Source organism: Balaenoptera physalus, assembly GCF_965194825.1.
Source record: "Balaenoptera physalus genome assembly, chromosome: 20".
Classification (NCBI taxonomy): domain Eukaryota; kingdom Metazoa; phylum Chordata; class Mammalia; order Artiodactyla; family Balaenopteridae; genus Balaenoptera; species Balaenoptera physalus.
Genome location: NC_138901.1, coordinates 5122811 through 5144372, shown reverse-complemented (window position 1 = coordinate 5144372; position 21562 = coordinate 5122811). Strand labels below are relative to the sequence as shown.

Genomic DNA, 21562 nt, shown 5'->3' with positions numbered 1-21562 from the left:
CCGTATCCTTTTGATGTACCCCATCACTGTGTGGCGTGTGTGCATGTGCTTTCATGCAGTCTTACTTTCTGGGGCTATCAGATGCTCCAGGCTCATCTTGTATATTTCCTGCCTCAGTCCTGGAATCAGCCATTTCTCCAAGGAGCCCTGGATCCTTTTATTGGACAGTGGTATTAGAAACAAACCATGGCTCTAGTGCTTATTGCTACTGGGGTATCGTTGCTTCTAGGACCTCTCAGCAGAGAGAGCAGGGAGACACATGTGTGCATACTAACCCACGTGTATACACATATCAATAAATATCCTGCAGGACTGTGGGACGATACATTTCTGTAGTTCTAAGCCACGCAGTTGTACAGCAGCCCCAGGAAATTAACACAAGCCCGCCCCCCTCCTCTTCAGCCTGCCCCCCTTCCTTCTTTTATACCCTCAGTGTTTCCTCCATATGCATGGCTCTCTTGCCCTCCTCTGTGGTTGTTTTGTGTTTGTGTCTTTTTGTTTGGCTACTTCCTAACCATTCCTTCCAGAATCAGGTCAGACACCTGCCTTCTGGACACCTTGGCTGTTGCCCCCAGGCAGGGTTAGGTGCCCGTGGTCCATACAGCCTCTTTCACATCCACGCGGTTATCACGATGCTGTTTCCTCCTCAGGCTTGAGTGAGCCCCTCTGGCTTGACCCCTGCTTTCCTGCGCCCAGTGTGTGCAGGTGGTGAATGAACGAGAGGCGGCTGCAGAAATTGAAGCCTGACTGACCGGGCCGTGGGAGCTCCAGAATTTTAATCTAGGAGGGTCTCAGGGTGGCAAGTGGTTTGCACAAGTGGAGCCTTGAAATCAAGTTTGCTTAGCACTTAGGGATGGGGAGATCAGGCCGCCCTGGAGGGTCACCTCCCTCTACGATCCAGTGGAAGCAGATACTAATATCCTGTCTCTGTGTCAGATGAAGAATCCGAGGCATACATGGTAACTCCAACGTGAAGGTCACACAGCTAGTTGTTGGCAGGCAGGGGTTGCAACTTAGCTGGGTTTGCCCGACTCCAGGGCTGTTAAGGTTGGTCGTCCTGGGCAGAATTTAGCTTGGTGTGACCCACCTTATGCACAGAGGGCAGCCTAGATCTAACGGAGCTGGCAGTGAGGCTGGAATCCCAGCCTTGTCTCCGGAGTTAGGGCGCAGGGGAGGACAGCTGTTGCGGGCGGACCCCAACCATTCCTATGCTGCTCTGCGTTTGTTGTGGCTGGAAGACGGGACTACATCTCCCAGGAAACAGTTCGTCCCGCTCCCCGCCCTCTCCGCCCTCCCCGCCCCGCCCCGTCCCGTCCCGTCCCATCCTGGGCCCGGCTGCTATTTAAAGGCAGAATGGTCCGGCCGCGGGCAGAGCGCGGAGGTGGCGCGGGCGAGGCGGTGTGGCCGCGGGGCGTCACACCCCGTAACTGGCAGCCGCCGCTCGGTGCTTCTCACCCGGGTCTCTCTTGCCCGGCGGGCGCCCAGCCCCCGCCGCCCGGGCCCCGCGGACCTGCAAACCCCAGGCCTGGAGCGGATTGCCCTTGGCGCTTTCCCGGGCTCGGCAGAGGGGTTCCCGGCTGGGATCTCTGGGGTCGCGCTGGCGATGCACAGCGAAGAAAGGCGAGGCGCTGCTCTCCGAGCGCGAGGAGGCGGGATGCGCTCGCCGGGGTCGCCGGGGCGCCGCTGGGGAACCCGGGCCAGCGAACCCAAGCGCGATCTCCGCGGGTCCCGGGCGCAGAGGCCGGGGCTGCCGGCGCTTTGGCCTTGGATGGAAAGTGGGGAATGGGGTAGGGGCCTCCGGACCCCCTAACGTGGATTACTTGGTGCGTCTCGGCCGGGCTCGGATGACCCACAACCTCGTCTCCATCCGTGGATTGATGCACATTCTACCTAACAGTCGAGTCCCTTACCTGTAGGTAAGTTTCCCCGCGATTCGGGGGAAGAGGGGGGATTTCACCCCCTGCGTCGCTTTATGAAGGTCTTGAGGTTCTGGGTTGAAATTTTTGTTCTTGTAATTGACATCTTCCCAGAGGTCATTTTAGCCATCCCTCTGCCTCCAAGCGGAGCCGATTCGCCCGGTGGCGGTGGTCATCGCCCATTCTGGGCGCTCTCGGTCATCTCCCTTCCCAACGCCGCCTGGCCGCTGGCTGCCCCGGGGGACAGAGCCCCAGGCTGGGGAGAGGCCCGCGTCCTGGGCGCACCCGCCGGACCCCCCATCGAACTTACCTTCTCACCTCGTCGCCCTGCAGGGCCCGTTACCTCGGGAACTGAGCCGCCTCGGTGAGCTCCCGTCGTCTGTCCACTGGCGACCCAGAATGCGATCGGGGCGCAGCGCTTGGAGCCCCTCTCGCCGGGGGTGGGGTGTGAATGTCCCTGGTCCCCGGTCCTGGTTGCTGGTGAGCGGCTTTACTGCAAGGACTGCGCCACCCATCAGGCGGCTTTCTGAACGGGTGGGAGGTAGCAGGCATTCGGCCCAGTGCGTACCCGCGCCCCCCGCCGTCAGTGCAGATTGTTAATGGAAGAGGTTTCCCGGCCAGCGTGGGGAGGGGGCGTAGTCTTGAGTCCTGAGCTGGAAGCAAGCTGCTTCTGAGTCCATAGCGCCCTCCTCTCCTTGTCCTTTCGTGTGCGCGCTGTTTGGAGCAGCGCCGTGCCTGTCACTGAGTAGGTGCAGAGTAGCTAGCTGTCTGTTGAATGAATGAGCGAATCCGCCTTGATGCACAGATAAACCGGGGGCCTCCCTTTCCTCCTCCCTCTTTGGCACTTGTCCTCAACTCTTTCCCCCGAAGATGGTTTCCTGGGGGTGCTTTCCCAGATGTGGGGTTCCTTCCCCTCCCTCCAGCCCTGTTGGCAGTCTGTCTGTGATGACCCGTTTCCTGCCCAGAAGTCCCTCCTGCACAGAACGCTTCTGCAAGCTGTCACGGGTCTCCCTCGGACTGTGTGCAGGGTGCCCGTGCCTTCCGTGAGCGCCTGCTTGGGAAGAGGGGGAGAGCCAGGCACCACGGGAAGAAAAAAGGTGATGTGTGTTGGTACCGCCCCTCCCCCAGGAGCCTGTGCCCCGGCCACACCCAGGTCCGTGGAACTGCCCACGCTGGTGCAGCGTGTACCCTGTGGCCCTTCCCCACCCTCTCTGGGAGAGGAACTGTTGAAATTGTCCCACTGATGGCCGGAAGCCCTGCCTCTGCACCCTGTCTGATTTTAAAGGTAATCCGTGCCCTTTCTCTGTCTTTTATAGAAAACTGCAAAAAAGAGCAAAAATCAGGAAAGGAAACACCCAGTTCCCACAGTAATGCTGGCAATTTGACATATGTCCTCACTGCTGAAATCCTGCAATATATACAACTTTGTTTCCCGCTTTATTCCCCCTCACTTTTTTTTTTTTTTTTGAACATTTCCCCACATAATGACTGTATTCGCTGCAGGCATTGAATCATAGTTTGCGTGACAATTCTCCCATTGTTGGACACCAAGGTATTTCCAGATTTTTACCCTTTGAATTCATGCATTGGTGAGTGTCTTTTGTACGTAAGGATTTGCACATTCTGAATTATTTCCTTTGGAAAATTCCCAGAAATCACTCTCTTTGCTCTAAGTCAGTCATGTCTAAAATCAGAGAAGTGCTCCTCTTGGTAGACATTTACGAGGTGGGCTTGGAGGAAGATTGCACCACTTAGCCAGCAGATAATACCACAGCTGGGAGCCAGAATACAGTAGGAGCCCAGACAATGCTTACTGAGTGAATGCAGTTTTTGTTTCGTTTTGGTTTTCCTGAAGCAAAGGGTTGATCAGCATTGGTTATGAGAGTAACCTGAAATTTGCCTTCAGGACTAGGGTCGAAATTATATTAGCAATGCCAGAGACTAAGATTTACTAGGAAGCTGGATTTAAAATGCTGTCCTTTTAAAAATTATTATCAACTTTTGATTTTGATAGAAATCTAGATTTACAGGAAAGTTGCGCAAAGAGTACACGGAGTTCCCTTATACCTGTCACCCAGCTTCCCTATATGTTAACGTCTTATAGATTCACAGTGAGATGATCAAAGTGGGGGATTAACATTGATAGAATACTTTGAACTAATCTCCAGGCCTTATTCAAATTTTTCCAGTTGTCCCACTAATGTCCTTTTTCTGGTCCGGGATCCATTTCAGGATCCTGCATGGCAGAAAGTGCTGTCTTGTAAAAAAGTGAAAGTTGAGAGGGATTCAGCAGGCTGTCTTCTTTAAAGATCACTGAATTGAGGTATGATTGACATACAGAAAGTTATACATGTTTCATGTCTGCAACTCCTGAGTTTGGTGATAAGTATACGCTGTGAAACTGACACCACAGTCACCACAATCTTTGTCGTAAGCATACCCATCACCTCCAAAAGTTTCCTCCCGCCCTCTTATTTATTATTTTATTATCTTTTGGCGACAAGAACACTTAATGGAAGCTCTCCCCTCTTAGCAAATGTTTAAGTGTACAATATAGGATCCTTAACGATAAGGGCTGTGCTACAGGAGAGCGCTAAAGCTTATTCATCTAGGCAGACGGTCTTTATTCTGGAGAAGGTTCAAAATTGAGAAGTCCATCCCATCTTCTTCCCCAGGTTAACTCACCCCCTCCTCACTGTTTATGGCCAGCAGGGCAGATGAGACCCTCCAGGGTGTAGAGGGGAGAGGACCCTTGACCATGAGTGGGAGAAGCATCTCTGTGTACCCTTCTCCTTCCTTCCGTGGGCCTCCCCTGGGAATGAGTCGTTTAGGAGAAATTGGGTTGTAGCCTGATCTGTCCCGGCGTGCCCTGGGGGTGTGTGTAGGTGGACGATGACATCCGGGTGTGTGAGAGCCAGCTGTCAATCCCCGAACCCGCCGGCGGCGAGTCCAGCGTGCCGCGCCTGTGATTCACACCGCCTGAGCAGCAGGTGTGTCGGGCGCTAAGTGTGCAAACCCAGCAGAGGCAGCGTTTACTGGAGATCTGGGCAGATCTAAGGGAACATGGGTTTCCACTCGTGCCTCAGTGTGGACTGAGGGTTTTGTCCAGCAATCTTGGGCTGGAGCGGGGGATCCCCCTCTTCTTTAGGGCTGAGGAGAGCCAGCCTGGAGGGGTATTTGGAAACCACCCATGTGGATGGAGGCTGGCCCAGCGTCTTTGCATAAGAGAGCACTTGTGTGAAGTTGAGGAAACTCATGAAAGAGGCCCTTCTCCTGCCACCTGCAACAGAGATCACAGTAGTCCAAACCTTCCACCGACAATACACACGCAAACTCGGGCTGTCTTCTCCAGCTGGGGGTGACTGCCCGCGGTTAGAGTGTAGGTGATGTTTGTTTGGGATAAGGAAGTTCTGAGGTTACTTAAATCTCAACCAACCAGACTTCTGTTGTCCAGATAGAGTTTCTCATTACTATTAGGGTCTGGTCGCCTAGACGTGATTTTTCTTATACTTCCAGCCTTCCTGTTATAGCTTGTAAACTGAAAGATATTCATCCTCTCTCTGTCTCTGTCTCTCTCTCTCTCCCTCCTTCCCTCTCTCCCCTGCCCTTTGTGCACTGGCACAGACGTTTTCTATCACCAGCCAGCTCCAGTGAGGGTCATAACAGGAAGTGTCGGTGGGAGAGGGCTTGGGGATGTTGTGACTAAACAGTCCTGGAACAGCCCTCTGTCTGCACCTGCCTTGTCCCTCTCCTCGGTGACTCCTCATGGGTCCTCCCTGCCCAGCTCTTCCCAGATCAGCATGGACCCGGTTCAGCCAGTGTACTTGGAGCTGCTCCCCCAGCCCCCTGGCCTGCACCCTGTGGTTTGCATAGAAACGAAGTGCTTGGAGAATTTGGTAAAATTCTGAGTATTCTTAGAGACCATCCCCACCCTCCCCCCACCTTTAGAGGTTCTGTTTTGGTACATGTCGGAGGTAGCACTCAGAAATGGGTATTTTTAACAAGCACCCCAGGCCATTTTAATACAGGTGGACACTGTAAGAAACAGGGAGTTGATTGACTTCTTGGCCAGCTAAAGCCAGAAATGAGCCTTTTCCCACTCAAGCGTACCCAGCCACAAAGCTTCCCTGTCCTCCTCCTCCTCCAGGAAGTCTTCCCGGATTGCCTCCACCTGGTCTGGCCCCCACATCTACTTACTTGTTTTGTTGGCACAGGTTGTGACGTAGAAGTCTTGAAATCTGGTGCCCTTTGTACTCAGTGAAGACAGAAGTGGCTGCATTTGGGTGAACGATAAAGAACTGCAGTTCTGGGCTTTAGGTATAAGATCTGCAGCCTCTCCTCTGGGGTTTGTGAGTTCCCTGGGAGCCTGGGCAGCTTTAAGAGGCAGCTCCCTGGGACATTTGTGTGCCCAGGCAGATCCTGCTACTTCTCTTTCTGGCCAGCATCGTCCTAGGCAATGTCCACTGTCATCGTGGAACTGGTTGGGGTCCCCCACGTCTAGTCAGCACCCCCTTCATCACAGGATGGATGCACTCAGCTCACTTCACAAGAGGACAGGAATGGTCCTGGGTGGATTTCCTCTCTTTGAGCTATGCCACTGGCAAAAGACAGTCTGTTCGAAACCACTCCGGCTCCCTTGCTTTACAGACTAGGTTTGTGCCTGGAAGAATATCTATACAAAACCAATCTCGCTTGATCACATGATATGTGAAAGGCCTGGAGGAAGTTTGTAAGCTACAGGAATGCTGAAGTGGCAAGTTTCTGTCAAAGAATTCTTTTGGTAATGTGAATCATCACCTCCTCCCGTATTTGGTGTGTTGGTACAGGTTTTTACACAGAAGTCTTGAAACCAGTTGCCTTCTGGAGATGGTGAAAACAGAAGCAGCCGCATTCGGGCAAATGACAGAGGGACTGCGGTTCTGGGTCTCTGGAAATAAATCAGTCCCTCCCCTCGGGTCCGTGAGGCTCCCAGTTGTTTGGAAAATGCCTCTTATAGGGTCTGATTTTAATGGTTTTCAGACCCGCCGCCTTTGCCTGAAACGTGGGCCCTTGACCTCATTTCTCTTTAGCAGTTTCCTCCCCTTTCCTTTCACTGGTCTGAGAGCCCAAGCAGGACAGGGCGGGAGAGACCATCTCCGCCTGCCCAGCAGTTCCATCAGATAATCCGTTGGGGATTTCGGCCATGCTTTCTGAGCCACCAATGGAGTATATTCCCTCTCCCTAATTATAGACGCATTTCCAATCCGTTGCTTCAGATTCCCTCGCTAGTTAATTCTGCAAATATTGGTGCCTGCTGGATGGTTCTTTATTTTTTTTTAAGATTTTTTTTTGATGCAGACCATTTTCAAAGTCTTTATTGAATTTGTTAACAATACTGCTTTTGTTTTATGTTTTGGTCTTTTGGCCACGAGGCATGTGGCATCTTAGCTCCCTGATCAGGGATCGAACCTGCACCCCTGGCACTGGAAGGTGAAGTCCTAACCACTGGCCCGCCAGGGAAGTCCTTGGATGGTTCTTTAGACACTGGTGCAGTTGCTCCGGGTCAGCACCTGGGCGATAGTGCTCTTTGAGCCAGTGTTGTGCTTCAGGCTTGGAAAAGAAGGTGTCTGAGATGCTGACCTTTGGGGACAAATTCTTCAGTATGTGAGTGAAACGCTCAGGAGCTCCAAGTGACAGTGATCGTTTCTGCCCTTGTACCTTCTTCACTTAACTAACTTTTGAAAAATTTTAAACCATTTTTAATTATGGTAAGATGGACGTAACATCAATTTACCACCTTAAGCATTTTTCAGTGTGCAGTCAGTGGCATTATGTACTTTCACATTGTTGTGCCACCATCACCACCATCCATCCCAAAACTTCTTCATCACCCCAAACTGAAACTCTGTGGCCATGAAGCACTAACTCCCCCAGCCCCCAGCCCCCGGTAACTGCCATTCTATTTTCTGTCTCCATCATTTTGACAACTGTAGGTATCTCCTGTAAGTGGAATCATACAATATTTGTCCTTCTGTGTCTGCTTTATTTCACAACATGTCCTCAGGCTTCACCCATGTTGTAGTGTGTGTCAGAATTCCTTCCATTTTAAGGCTGAATAGTTTTCCATTTTATGTATACGTCACATTTTGTTTATCCATTAATCTGTTGATGGACACTTGGGTGGCCTCTGCTTCTTGGCTATGAATGCTGCTGCTCTGAACGTAGGGGTACAAATATCTGTTCGGGTCCCTGCTTTCAGTTCTTCTGTGTGTATACCCAGAGGTAGAATTGCTGGGTCATATGGTCATTTCACATTTAATTTTTTGAGGAACTGCTATACTGTTTTCCAACAGCAGCTGCAGCATTTTACATTCCCGCCAGCAAGGCACAAGGGTTGCAGTTTCTCCACATCCTTGACAACCCTTTCCTTCCTTCCTTCCTTCCTTCCTTCCTTCCTTCCTTCCTTCCTTCCTTCCTCCCTCCCTCCCTCCCTCCCTCCCTTCTTCCTTTTCTAGTAATAATCACCATCCCAGTGGATGTGAATTGGCACTTGACTAATTTTAAATGCAAATTGACTAGGATGGTTAGATTTTTTTCCCCCAGTGTATACTCAGGGAGCCATTGGGATCTCCTTCTCACTTTGAGGAAGAATCTTCACAAAGAGCTAAGAGCCCAGGGAAGTAAGGTGCAGAGAGTTTACGTGGGGGGCCCTCGGCTCTGAGTCTGCTGCATCCATTCTTTCTAAATGAAAACGTTTGGTGATCTAGTGGGTTCCTTACGCCCCCATTATTTGCACTGGAGTCTTTCAAGTGCTCTTATGTCCCTACCCCATCTGGTGCCACCCCTCAACCTGTTGAAATAAGTGTCATCCACATTTTCCAGAAGAGGATATTAAGGCACAGATGAGTGAAATGACGCAGCTAGATACCGACCCAGGAGAACGAGCCCCTAACCCCTCACCTCTCATATCTGTGAAAAGTGACTATTTTTTTAGTGTTGGTGGGGGAGGGAGGGGGCTGGGGAGACAGAGGTGGGTTCATGATCTGAGGGAGGGGAGGGCTGGGGAGACAGAGGTGGGTTCATGATCTGAGAGAACTTCAGGGAGAACCCTCTCTGTCCACGTGTCCTGCATGGTCACATTGCATATTTGAAGTTTGCTGAGTGTGGGTTTTTTTGGAAAAATAAATTGCTTTTCCATAGAACCCTTTTCTGTGTAGTCGAGTGTCCTAAGACACGCCCTTTTGAGCCTGGGGGTGAGATGTCAGATTTCTACGGCAGCTCTGACGGAGCCCTGGTTCGGTGCCTGGGTTAGGATGAGCGCCTCTGGTCTCGGGTTTTCTTCCCAAAGCTGTGCGTGAGCCCTGAAAGCTCTGTCTGATCCCGTTTCTCATCCGACGTCCCAAGCACATGTGTCCGGCCTCATGGTGGGCGTAGGGAAGCCACCGGCAATAAGTGGTTTTATTGACCCCGGGGGCCGGGTGGTCTGCTCCCCAGGTGCGGGGCGGCTTTGCCTCTCTTGGCCTCTGCACCTTCCCCTACGCGGTGGGCAGAAGGTGACCTTGTGTCTCTGGAGCCACCACGAATGTGGTTCTTTTTCATTTTTATTTTTTTATCATGATTTTTTTTTTTTAATTTTTAAAATGAAGCAACGAGAAACAAAGCTGCCATTCCTACGGCTGGGGTGACAGAATAGGATCGTCCCAAGCCAGGAGGAGGCTTTCTTCTCTATGGGGGAGTTGCCACCCCGTGACCCCTGCCCGCGACCCTTCCTCCTCTGGCTTCACACCGGGCGTGTGTCGTGGCCCCAGGGTCACGCAGAGGGAGTTTCTCTGAATCGAAGGGAATCTGTGGCCACTGGCCAGCCAGTTGGGAAATATAGATGTTTGGGTTTTTAATTAAATTTCCGAAATGGGAACCAGGAATGTGGTTAGCCAAGGAGCTGAGATGGCCCTGGCTTCTTGTTCCACCCCGGCCACTGGACTTTTCCGCCTTTCCTGGAATTGCTTTCCTCCTTCACCCTGGCCCCCGGCGCCCCCCCTTCCCCAGCTCCTTTCCTCTTTTCCAAACGTCTATCTCTGCCCTTGTCACCCTGGGCAGCTGTCTGTAGGACACTGACATGGGGGAGATGCTTGTGTGGCCACGTTCACTGGTCAAACTGGCCGTTGGATGTCTCCTGTCCCCAAGCAGCCCTATTCCTTCCACATCCCCACGTAAGGGATCCACCAGCCAGCGCCGGCAACCAGGAGCGCTGTTACGTTGGGAAGAGAGAGAAGCCGGCCTCGGGCGGATCAGAGCAGTGGTCCAGAGCCCGTTTTCCTTGGTCCTCACTGCCCTGGGTGTGGGCACTCTCGTCTGTGACATCTGGGGCTTAGACAGTTTAAGGAACATCCTTAAGGCGCCAAAGCTTTGAAGGATGGAGCCACGGTTCCAACCCAGGTCGCGGTGCGTGCCCAGCACTGGGGCCACGTCCCGCCCCAGTCACCAATGCATGTGTGACCTTGTACAAGTCACTGAGCCTCTCTGCGTTCAATTCCTCATCCATAAAAGAAGGGTATTTTTAGGTGGGTCACTTTTAGCTGCAAGTTTCAGAGAAACCAACTCTAACTGGCTTTAACCAATGAGTTTGGGGTTGCCCACCTAACTGTGAAGTCTAGGTGTTGTGCTGTCGGGGGATTTTGTTGGCTCTTTGTTTTTCTCCTCTTCCTTTCATTCTTAGCTTTACTTCCCTAGTGGAAGCAGAAAGAACAGAAGCATCGGCAGGCCCCCTGCCTCTGCAGACCCGGCAGACGCAAGAGGATGCCTTTGCCTCAGCACCCCCGCGTGACGACCCGGGAAGTGCGCTCACCCTTGGACCCATCCCTGTGGCCCGGAGGTGGAATGCCCTGATTGCGTCCTGTGCTCACGTGCCTCACACCTGGGTCTGTGGGTGGAGGCAGCTTCCCTCCCCAGGGCCACGGGGATTCTGCAAATCGGGGCGGGAAAGATGCAGAGAGACAACACCAGATGTTTGCCGTGGACGAATTGGGCTACTGGATAATACAGCAGAGCGTTTTAAGGTAGGGGCAGGGTATTGATTCTGTTTACCTTTGGATACGTAGGACCTGGGAGAGCGCAGGGCAGGTGAATGAACCTCAGCAGTTCTTTCCTCTGAGTTTCTGAACCTGAGAGTCCATTTTTTCTTTTTCCTTTTTTTTTTTGGCCACACTGCGCAGCACGTGGGAATCTTAGTTCCCCGACCAGGGGTCGAACCCGCGCCCCCTGCACTGGAAACACGGAGTCTTAACCACTGGACCCCCAGGGAAGTTCCGAGGGTCTGTTTTTTCAAGGGACATAGTGTCGCTCCATCAGGGAGCTGGGAAGTCCAGCCTCCCGGTGCATCGCCCGCGACTGGGTTCCCATTTCCCTGCACAGAAGGGTTGTTCCTGGGAATAGCAGCCACTGCTTAGAGTGGCCCCTCTCACTGAGCTTTCTTCAAAGCGAAGAAAAACACCTTCCCTAATTCTGAGCACCTCTTGACTAGTGGCGTTGCTCCCAGTCTACCTTGCAGGGGCACGTGTGTCCCGTACTGGGTAGGAGAAGCCCCGTGACGGGAGCTGGGGCCAGTGGATTTGTGCCGACTTCTCGCCGGGCTCCTGTGTTTGGCAGCCCAGGGAGGAGACGGGCTACCCCGTTTGGTCAGATGGAGGGCTCGCTCTGGAGCGGCCTTCCAAGTGGATCGACGTAGATGGCTCCATTGTGTTTGCACATCCCTGGGCCAGCTTGTGCCCCAACTTCTGGGGGCTCCGTGTTAGAGACACGGCCTTGCCCTCCAGGCTGTTGAGCTCAAGGTGGGGGACCCTATTTTCCTTGCTTTGTCCTCACGGTACACAGGTAGCCTTTGTTGAAGAAGCTGTGACTCATGCTTGTGGGTTGAACGAGCTCCTAAAGGAAACCTTGCTGCCCTGGCAGGTGCTCCCAGCCGTCCTCATCTGCCATCGTGCGGAGAAAAGCTCCTTGTCATGGTGATAGGTTATTTCCACTCTGCGGCTGGAGTATCGACAGCCTTTTTAGGGAGGGTGGTGGAGTGGGAGGAAAGGGGGTGTGCGAGGCGATGACGTCCCAGGAGGCTGCTGGCCGCTGTATTTAGCGTTGCCCCATTTCATAGATGAGGAAGCTGAGGCTTCCAGGGCTTAAGCTACTCGTCCAGAGTCACCTTGCTGGTCGGCGGCAGAGCCCGAACTCGATCTGCTTCCAGGCTGGCACGTGACTGTCTTCATCCAGCCGCAAGCTTGGCTCCCTGCTTTTTTCTGAAAAGTGCTAGAAGTCACAAATCACGTGGACTTGATAGCGGCTCTAGAGCTCTCACCCATCCTTCACTTCTTCCTCCCCAGTAACCCACCGATAAGTCTAAGGCAGTGTTTCTTCCTCCTTCTCCTGGTGGAGGCGAGGCCCTGCGTCTTTCTGGGAGTGGAGCTGGAAATAGACTTCACTCTTCTCTGCAGATGGGACAGCGAATTCAATGTGAAGACCGTTAACACCAAAATTAACTGAAAGATGCATCTACTAGAGTTTTCCCTGATGAGGAATTCTCCGGAACTGCTCTGCAAGGTCTAGGCGTTTCCCCCAGGTCTCACTCTTCTGCTTTGCCATCCTCTCGTTCCTCTCTACAGACGTGAAGTCTGCTTTGGAGAGCTATAAGTCAGTGCACACCCCTACTGGCAAGCGCGGAGTCAGGATCCAGATGCAGGTCTGTTTGTTTTTCAAACCAGCAGATTTCCGCATAGTCTGGTCCTGACTCTGTTCACTCAGGAGATGCACGAGTCCAAACCGTGCGTCAGCATCCTGTCCCTTGTTACTGAAACCCCATGGAGGATGCTGAGGCCAGGGCATACCGAGTTGGGTTCCTGTCATGTTTTCCATCGCCCGCAATTGTGGGCAGGTAGAGGATGACTCTGGAAGGGTGGGTGCGTGTATCTGAGTGGGACAGGAAAGCAGACTGGCCCATTGTCCCGGCATTCGGTGGAAGTGTTGTGTTGAGGTTCTAACGTTCAGTCACTGGAACAGCGCTGTGCACACTTTACTCCATGAGCTCAAAGCTTAGCTGCGCTTGCAGAGCAGACCCATGGCCAGTCTTGCCCTTCTGATGTTATACTTGGACATTGGAGAGAGCTGCTGATGCTGTGCCATCGTCACCTCCAAATGGGATAAGGATCAGGTGAGAAATTGTTGCCCCATCTAAGCTGCACTCCCATCAGCCGCCGTGTACTCTGTCCTTCGCACAATTAAGAGACCCTTTTAATGGACGTGGTTGGGTGGGGTGGAGGAAGGAGCCTCTGTGTCCTTGAGGTTGGAGGACGCAGATGGGAGGCGGAGCACGTCTCACTTATTGGACCAGGTGGACTGAATCTTGGATTTCTCCTCCCACTTATTCTCTCCCCGCTTCTTGGCTTAAACCCCGTGTCGATTTTAAAGAAATGGACCAACTCCATGGCTCTGTCTGCTTGGCCTGCAGTTACAGCTTTGCTCAGATGTTGCTGGGTTTAATTGGGGAGGAAAATTCCCATTTTCTACCCAAGAGGTCCAATTCACTTTTGGCTTTCTTCTTGGAGGTGCAGAATTTAGGTTGCAGCCTCCATTGGCTTATGTGCGATGACTTACGTAAAGAATGTCCCCTCGGTTGTACAAGGCAAATATGGCAAATGACCAGCTCCAGGAACCTCTGTTGTCTTGAGTGGGGCGGGGTCTGGGGAGAGGAGGCGCTGCAGTTAGCTCTTCCTTCCTGGGGTCTGCGATGAGCTTATCTCAACCCGTTCTTCCCTGTGACCTCTTCGCTGCTCCTTTCCTCATGGGCTGTGTCCTTCCACTCTCCTTCCCTGGGCTCTCTCAGTGCAAGGTCAGTGACATTCACCAGTGCAGGGGCCACAGAATCCAATATTCTTGTCCGGTAATTGCCCGGATTAGACTTGAATAAACTCACCAACCGGGCACTTACTCTCTACTTTTGCAGTGTTTTCTTTTTCATCCAATCTTTCCTTTCCTGAACTTCTACAGCACTGATAACCTATAACATTATATACTGCCTGCCTAATACTATATATTGTTTCACATGCATGGATCTTTTTTCTTCAATGAAATTGGAGGTGTGCATTCTCCGATTTCATAGCAACTGGCCTGATGCCGACTCCAGTAAAGACAATATATACTTGGTGACCTGACAGGTCCAAGGCCCACACTGTTCTGCCATTTTGCTGCTCTGTGTCTGTGGATACTGGATCCATGGCCTCTGGCTAGATTATCGCAACACATGCCATTGGAAAAACAGCTACGTGTCTTGCTTTCAGAAGGTGTTACTGGTCTTTGCTTGGTGTGGTCCTGAGCACGTTTCTCTCCCTTGTGCCGTAAGATGGTCACTCAGCCAGGAGGCCTGGTTTCTGCCCATTTCAGTCTCCAAATTTGCCTTGTGGTTTGGGCCAAGTTATGTCACATCGTGGGGCCTCGGTTTCCTCCCTGCGTACTTTAGGTGTGGACTAGGTGACTCCTTGATTTATTTCAGCATGGAGGATGAACAAGGATGTCTCCTTGTTTCCCTCGCTGTTTTGGGCAGGTGACCAGGAGCAAGGTGGGGAAGAAGAAATGCCTGATCCCTCCCAGTGGGCACACCGCTCCCAGCTCTTTGTGGAGCACAGCTTGACTTCTTGGAGAAATGCTCAGTTCAACTTAAACGAAATCAAAACATACAACAGGCTCGCAGGGCAGTCGTTATAAAACGTCATTTGTGATAGTTTAGGATGTCTTCAGAAATCTGTTAGGGTGACCCTGTACCAAAATCAAGAACTAGAAGAATAAATGACCCTCCTCTCCCTGTGGATGGAGAGAATTTTATTTATTTAAGGGCCTTCGGGGGCTCTGCTTCCCCCTTTCCCAGAGTGAACGTTTGGACTCAGACGGCCTTCCAAGGATTGATAATGGAATAGAGGCCCTTCACGTAGGAGAAAATGTGATTCTTTCCTGCTGGCTGGGGGGTTCACATCCTGGATTTGGGAAGCAGACCAGGAACCCGTAAAGCAAACAGATTCGAGTAGAATTCTTTTTTTTTTTTTTTTTGTATCAAATCTTCATCTTTTATTCTGAGCAAAAGCAGATGTTTACAAGATTCAAGTTTGAACAAGATTGACATATTTAAATCATGGGATAACATGGCCATACCCTTGGCCGCATACATCAGATGAAGTGGGGTTTTTTTTTTTAACTTTTTCTTTTTTCTTTCTGTTTTTTTTTAATTCTGCTCCGTGGGGCCTCTGATCTGCTTGCCTATCTGTTGCTCTCAGGCTGAGATGCCTTGTTATAACCTGAATTGTTCTGGGGAGCGAGAAGGCCTCAACACACCCCCTCTCCTTCCCGCCCTGACCTCCCTCCCTTCCTCTTAGGGAAAAAAAAAAATTCCTTCCCCCTTTCAGCATCTGTGTCTTTAAGAATTCCCTCCATTGTAGCCCCGGGACAGAGACCCTTCTGTGAGAGTCTGTCGGAGGCCTGTCCTCGGTGACACCCCGCCCCCCATATTAAAAGACCATCGGAACAAGCTCCCATTCTCCTCTGGAGAGGGTCCCTCTGTCCCAGGCCAAGCGACTCTTAAGGGAGCGTTTATCCTGGGACACTCAGTTTACAAAGCCTGCTGGAGTGTCAGATAAACTCACTCAGACCCGCCGAGAAGGGGAGAAGGACAAAACTCCCTTTATTTTCACCCCTGCGTGGAGACCGGCAGAGACTTCGTGCTGGACATGGGATGGGAGGTGGGATCTGAGGAACCTCGGAGGGGGCTGCGGGAGGGTTAGGGGTTTTTATCTTATCATTTTATTTTGGGGGGAAATCTCAGCATGGGGCAGTGGCTGTAACTCTGCTGGAATTACCTCCCCTCTCCTCTCTAAATCGCTGGGATGCTCTTTGGCAAGTTTCTCTTGGTTTGCCAGGGAGAAGTTCCTAGTTTCAGTTATCTATTTGGATTAAAAAAAAATAACCCAGAAACACCTCACCCACTCAGTGGGCCAGGCCCCAGCTGTGTGTGTGTATGTTTAGAAGATGTTCGAACTGAGGAACTTTGGGTAGCAAACATCATGGATAAAGTCGGCCACCTGGGTGCGTGTGCGCCCGTGTGCCCTGTCGGTGTGCATCCCATCTAGGGGGGTGTGGGTGTGTGGGCACCCCCTGCTTCCCCAGGTGGCCGTACCTGTCACTATGTGGTGTAGCCCTTTTTAACTACACGGTTCAGAGCTTTTCACTCAGTCATGTAAACGAGAGGTTTCTGTGATCAGCTCTTCACATTGGGCTGTCATTTGTGGAACATGCTGAATGCCCTGCACGTGGATCGATGTCTCAGTCCTTACAGCGTCTTCCAGACCTGGAATGCTAGGCTCAGAGAAGGAAAGCATCTCCCCTAATGTCGCCCAGCAGTGGAATGCTTGAGCTTCCAGCCCTGCCGTGTCTGATTCTAAAGCCTCTGCCTGCCCTTGCCTTGCTGTGTGTCATCATCTGCCCTGCGTCCCTGGTACCGTGTGCCCTTGGAGGGCTCAGCGCCCCGGGCACTTGCTCCTCCACTGGGCAAGCGGCAGAGAGGCTGGAGCCTGTGGGCTCAGTTGGGGCTGGGAAGGAGGCGCCCGGCTGCTTTGGCAAACAAGAGGATTGAGAAACCTTGCTGGAGAGTGTGGCCGAGGAAAGGCCTTCCCCACTCACGTCTTAGAGAGGGGAACCCTGACCCAGCTCCCGGCCCCGAATCTGTGCCCCCGCTCCTCTCATTTTCTTGTCTTGGGGCGTAGCGGTGGGCCCTGGGGATCGACCTGGGTGTGTGTGAGTCGGGGGCTGGAGGGCTGGCTCCTGAAATTCCCAGGTTGCCTGTGTTCTACCCTGCAGCACACCCTTCCTCCTTCATCCGGGGGTAGGCGGCCTGGAGGAGCCGGGCGGGGGTCTGGCGGTGGCGAGAAGGGCCTTCCCAGCTGGGCTTGAGTCCGTGCTGTCATGTCATAGCCACCAGGGCGGTCAGGCGTCCAGTGGCAGGAGGCTCCCGGGCCTTCCCCTGGTTCAGCTGAGCCTGCCTTATCCTCTTGGGCCTGCGCAGAGTGTGAACTGGGAGAGCTGCCCCCGAAACGCTGGACAGTGGTGGAGGAGAGACCTTGGTGAGCCCTTGAGCTCTCCTGGGCTCTGCAGATGGACATCCTGCCCAGGGAGGGGCGGATCTCAGAGCAGGTTCCAGGCAGCGGCGTTGGGGAGAGGCTGGGGGAGAGGCTGGGGAGAGGCTGGGGAGGGTGGGGGAGAGGGTGGATGGGGGAGAGGCTGGGGGAGAGGCTGGGGAGGGTGGATGGGGGAGAGGCTGGGGAGGGTGGATGGGGGAGAGGCTGGGGGAGAGGCTGGGGAGGGTGGATGGGGAGAGGATGGGGGAGAGGCTGGGGAGAGGCTGGGGAGGGTGGATGGGGGAGAGGCTGGGGAGGGTGGATGGGGGAGAGGCTGGGGGAGAGGCTGGGGAGGGTGGATGGGGGAGAGGCTTGGGGAGAGGCTGGGGAGAGGCTGGGGAGGGTGGATGGGGGAGAGGCTGGGGAGGGTGGATGGGGGAGAGGCTGGGGAGGGTGGATGGGGGAGAGGCTGGAGGAGAGGCTGGGGAGGGTGGATGGGGGAGAGGCTGGGGAGGGTGGATGGGGGAGAGGCTGGGGAGGGTGGATGGGGGAGAGGCTGGGGGAGAGGCTGGGGGAGAGGCTGGGGAGGGTGGATGGGGAATTCAGCGTGGAGCCAAAGGGGCCCCCTGTGACGAGCAAGCTGGGCTCCGTTCCGCGGTTATCTGGACCTCGGGCACCAGTGACTGCACACAGGACAGTTCGCTGGGTGGAAGGACGAGCAGGGAGGGGACAGAGCGCTTGTCCTGGGTGGGGGCGGGGAGTGGGTGACGACGGGCACGAGGATGGCGCCGGAGGGTAGACTCCCTGGAGAAGCAGCAGCGGCCTCGCCTTGGGCCGCTGGAGGGAGGGTCTCTGCATCTTCGGTGTGTCCCTGGACCAGTCTTCCAGAACCAGACCCAGAAAATGCGAACTACTGGCCTGAAGCCCCTGCCGATCCCGGGGACGCTTACACCGCGATGGCACCGTCCACCGGATGGGGCCAGATGGCGGGTGGGTGTGTGTTGGGCTCCCACCCCGTCCCCCTGTCCCTCCTGGCAGGGTGGCTGCCTTGGCAGGTGTGCCCGGTCCTTTCTTTCCCGTCACCAGGCTGTGAACCCTCATTTCATCCAGGTGGGTGTACGGGACCCACTCCTCACATGAGCTTTGGGTTTCACTGATCCCCAGAGGGCTGCCACAGAGGAGAGGGCCGGAGTCATGTTGGACCCTGGTTCGAAGGCTCTAGGTCCCAGTCTTAGCTCGTTCCTTCCTGGACGAGTGATCTTGGTCAGGTTGCTCTACCCCTCTGTGCTTCCATCTGTCGGCAGGACAGCAGGGGTGAGCTCTCAAGTCCCGCCCAGCCCTGCACATAGAACAGTCGCGTTTTAGGACGTGCCCGCATGTGGCTTCCTCAGTGTGTCTGGCTGAGTCCGTGGGCTCATCTGTCTCCCGGCTCCTTACTGGCATCTCCCCCTGGCTCAGTCGCTCCTGCCCTGGATAGTATGTCACCCCTCCCTGCACCCTGCCCCGAGGAGGGCTCTTGCAGTGGCAGCAGTGAGGACGCAGAGCCCACTGGCCCATCTGGCCTTGCCGAGGGCCGTCAGGGCAGGCAGAGCCGGGTTGGGGTCGGAAGTCAAGGTGCCCATCTTCTGGGTGGTTGATTTCTCCTGACTGGTGGTTGGTGCACGGGCTTGCTGAGTGTGGGGTCGGGGCCCGGAGCAGTTGGCTGCGGAGGTTGGGCAGCTGCTGTCTCTTTCTGGTTTCTTTTTCCCTCAACGAAAACTGGAGGCTCAGGGGACCGTTTATAGACTCCAGAACAATCGGTGCGCGAATCTGTGTTTGGGTGGCGTGACGCGTGTCTCGTATTTCGGCTCCTGACCCCGCACCCGGGCACATCCCACACCCAAACAGCCCAGAAGCCCTCCTCACTGATGATCACCCATCCCGGGGCGCCCGCGGTCCCCTCCGGACGGCGCCTGACCGACCTCATCCACTGGGCCAGTGGGGAGAGAAGTCAGGCTGTGCTTGTTAAGCCTCCCCTACGCCCTTCGTCATCGACTTTGTCAAAGGGCGAGGAAAAGCCTGCTTGCTGAGGAAAGACGTGTTTTGGAAAACTCACTGAGCATCCTTCTGTGGCACCGTTGGCCACCTTCCCCCGTTCCCTTCCATTGCAGGCTTGAGCGGGAGGAAGGGAGGAAGGGCCCGGCTCATGGACGTCGCTCACTGATGCAGCGTCTCTCTGGACCAGATCTTCACCTGATAGCACGCAGACGGAGAGGCACCTCCAGCACAAGCCGGTTTCTCTCCCCGCTTGACATCAGCCTCCTGTTCTTTGGCTGGGGGAGGGCGGCACTTAGCACAAGGGAGACTTCAGACGGGACGGGACGGGACGGGACGGGGTGGGGGAGCTGGGTTAGTGGCAGGAGGTGCGGAGTGTTGTCATTTATTAGGTCTATGGAAACAATACGGGGTTTGTCTCCAGGGTATGGTGGTGCCCGAGGAGGCCGGCCAAGATGGGCCCCAGCAGAAAGAAAACAAGCACAGGTTTGACGAAAATGTGGTGACCCCGAGGAGCAGGGAAAAAAGCACCTTTGTTTCGGGAGGTCGGGGCCAGCGAGGGCTGGGGGCAGGGAGAGGGCGTGCAAGGAGGACACGGGTGTAGAGAGAATCGCGGCTTCTGTCCCCGAGCCTGGGCCCCTGAAAGGGGCTTGAGAAGCCGGGGACCCAAGCTTGGTGGAAGTTTCCGGGTGGCCGGTCCCGATGCCTTGTATTCTGGGGCAGATTCGGGGGAACCTCTTCCTTATCCGCTCTGTTCCTGGAGAAGAGACCTGGGCTTTGGGGGGAGAGGATGGATAGAGGGTCTGCCTTGATGTGGAGGCTTCTGGTGGGCTGCAGTTCCGCCTGTCGCTCAGGGTGGCTGGAGAAGCCCCCAGAAGCTGGGTGAGGCCCTGTGGGATGTGGGGAGAAGAGCGCTCCTCTCGCCTCACGGTATAGACGGAGACCTCAGGTGTCTGGAAGCAGCAGGGAGACCCTCCAAGACCCCCCCCCCCCGCCCCCGAGCACCTCCCCACGATGTCATCTTTCCACAGACACCCCTGTTGCCCCCGTGGACCTGTATCCCCAAACCCAGTGACTCAGACTTCTAACTCATGATCATCTGCTTTTTAACCCAAGGGGCTGGTAGGCCTTAAGTAGTTTCCCATCACCCTTCTCTCTTTGGCAGAAGGTAGGACCCTGCGGTCCTTGGAGAATTAACTTGCCCTTGTTCATGTGATGGGTGCACGTGGCGGCCTCCGCCAGGCCTGGCTGCCCCCCTGGGGGCGTCTCCAGTTCCCCAGACCGCAGCCCTGACTGCCTGTAAGAGGCCCGCGCTGGGTGAACTTGGACTGCCGGCCACCTGCCCGTGGGAGCCGTGATGGGGAGCCCTGGTGCTGGCTGTGGACACTCAGCTCCGGGACAGCCCAGGGGCCCGTTTAACCCCCTTGAGGCTGCCTCTGACGGGAGAGAGAGACATGTGGTCTGAGAAGGAAGTGCTGCAGTGTTGAGGTTGTTACGACCTCAGCTACCATTGAGAGTTAATAACAAGCACTAATGGTATTAGCTAATAATAGCAATTGCTGCTATTCTGTGTTCCAAACATCCATCACTCTAGGACAGACACACATTCATGCGCACACACGTGCATGTAGGTGTGCTCAGACACACACAGACGCACACGCACATGCTCATTTATTCCTCAAATAACCTTATGAAGTAGGCGTTACTATCGTCCCTATTTTACCGATGAAGACACCGAGGCACAGAGAGGGCAAGTAACTTATCAAAAATCACACAGCTGTGAAGTGGTACAGCCTGGCCCCAAACCCAAGCCCTTGGGCTCCGAGCACCAGGCGATGTTGCCAGTGACCTGGTGGGCTGCTCTGTGCCAGGCATTCCGTGGCTATGTCCACCCTCCCGACGGCCCCGCGAGGGCTGTCATTTATCCTGCTTTCCCAGTGGCAGAGCCTGCCTGAGGTCACAGAGGTCGCGGGACTTGGCTCGGGGTCACCCACTTGGCAGCCCAGCTCTGGCGACTCTTGAGTCCTGTGCTCCCTCCCGGGTCAAAAGGCCTTCCTGCTCCTTGTTGACACGTTGCTTGGGAGGGGGGTGTTTGCATCATCAAAATACTATCTTTTGCGTTTGAGGGAGAGCCCGGAGGATGCAGCAGGTTCACCCCTGCCCCGCTGCGGTGGAAGGAGGGGATTTCGCTCTCTCCCTGGCTGGGGAGGGGCGTGGTCCTGCTGGTCACCTTGCCCTCTCCTGTCACCGCGCTCCCGCACCCCCAGCTGGCCCTGCTGACTCTGGCTGCCCACCAGCCCCGACTCCTGGGCCTTGCACGTGGGCTGGTGCGAGTCTCCTCTTCTTTTTCTGGCCTTTGGTCCTCCCTCATTTTTCATTTATGATGACACGTCGGGCTCACGAAGATGGCCCACTTGGGCTGAGACAGACGCCAAGTGGGACCGTTTCTTCCCTGAAGGAAATGCCTCTTGTCTTCCCTATTAACTGTTTGGG

General features: G+C 54.4%; 1 long non-coding RNA gene across 2 annotated transcripts in view; it reads left to right on the top strand.

The window, feature by feature from the left end:
* The first annotated feature begins 1320 nt into the window (after positions 1 to 1320).
* LOC309649658 overlaps positions 1321 to 21562 on the top strand; it is a 156875-nt gene continuing 136633 nt past the window's right edge. For both annotated transcript variants that reach the window (XR_014257223.1, XR_014257224.1), the window contains exon 1: positions 1321 to 1916. This is a non-coding gene — a long non-coding RNA (uncharacterized lncRNA). The remainder of the gene's footprint in view (positions 1917 to 21562) is intronic.